At 46.6% G+C, this 1,375-nt stretch overlaps 1 pseudogene; it reads right to left on the bottom strand.

The window, feature by feature from the left end:
* Nucleotides 1-325: 325 nt before the first annotated feature.
* LOC126960725 (60S ribosomal protein L19-like) lies at nt 326-958 on the bottom strand (annotated as a pseudogene).
* Between the last annotated feature and the right edge of the window lie 417 nt (nt 959-1,375).

The raw sequence follows: 1,375 nt of genomic DNA, 5'->3' as shown, positions 1-1,375 counted from the left end.
TATCTATGTCTGCATTTCCCAAACCTGGAAAATGTAAAACAGAGGGACAGAACTGTCAAAAACCAAACTGGCTAATCTAGTGGGTGGAATTGGAATGTCTTGGTCCTCTCATTCATCTTTTATACTCATCAAAATTCATTCCCCTGCACAAGAAAAACACTGAATCCTTATGAAACAGCTCCTGGCAGGCCTGTGCATCTCAACGCCATATTCCCATGAAAGGACTCCTCTTGGGGTGACCATACGTCCTAGTTTTCTCAGGGCAGTCCTGTTTTTCTTTTCTTTTCTTTTCTTTTTTAAGGCTTGTTTTATTTTAATGGCTGATCTATGTAATCACGGTGGTTAGGATGTACAGACAAAGGGGAAGCCTTTTTACCTTGGTCTCTTCCTCCTTGGACAAAGTCTTGATGATCTCCTTCTCCTTGGCCTGGAGGCGCTCTTCACCGAGCTTGCATGCTTCCTTGGTCTTAAAGCTGCGGGCCTCAGCCTGGTCAGCCAGGAGCTTCTTGTGGGCCTTGCCTGCCTTCAGCTTGTGATTGTGTTCCGTGAGAATCTGCTTGTTTGTGAACACATTCCCCTGCACCTTCAGGTACAGGCTGTAATACATGTGGTGAGCAATCTTCTTCGATTCACAATATCTTCCAAGCAACTGGTGCAGAATCCTCATTCTCCTCATCCAAGTGATCTTCTCTGGCATTTGGGCATTGGCTGTACCCTTGAGCTAACCTGTGCCCGTGTGCCTGCCCTTCTGGCGGGCTAAGGTGCTTTTCTGGCATCCAGCCCGAGAATGGACAGTCACAGGCTCGTGGATGATCAGCCCAACTTTGATCAGCTTCCGGATCTGCTGATGGGAGTTGGCGTTGATGATTTCGCTGGTGTCACTGGGGTCAAGCCAGACCTTCTTGCTACCGTGGAGGGCACTCGTGGTGAGCCTCTTCTGAAGCCTGAATATCCTCATGGCTTTGGCCACAGCAGTGACAAAGGTCAGTGCTGGTTTACGTTTGTAGTCCCAGTGTACCTGTTCATACTCACCCTCTCCTGCTTCCCTCACTCTCTAAAGTATTCCAATTGGCTGATAAATTATATGGTCACTCTAAGTTGTCACATTCTGATATTTCTACTTTTGTAAAAAAAAATCCAGACTGCATTGTCCAGTGTTTTCATCAGCAAGTCATCACTTGCTTGTACCTGACTCCACTGAAGGCTGGAGCCATGAAGGACAAACCCATGATGAGGAAAACCAGCATGTAAATCCCAGTGGAAGGACTCTTGTTTTGTGTCCTCCTCATCAGCCACTGCAGCGATTCCACTGTAGAACCTGAGGGGCCCCAATTTATACAAAATAATTTGTATTGGGGGATCCAAATTAATTTTG

This window comes from Macaca thibetana, chromosome 8 (genome assembly GCF_024542745.1).
Source record: "Macaca thibetana thibetana isolate TM-01 chromosome 8, ASM2454274v1, whole genome shotgun sequence".
NCBI classification, from domain to species: domain Eukaryota; kingdom Metazoa; phylum Chordata; class Mammalia; order Primates; family Cercopithecidae; genus Macaca; species Macaca thibetana.
The sequence above is the reverse complement of the archived record's forward strand: the minus strand, read 5'-3'. Positions and strand labels throughout refer to the sequence as shown.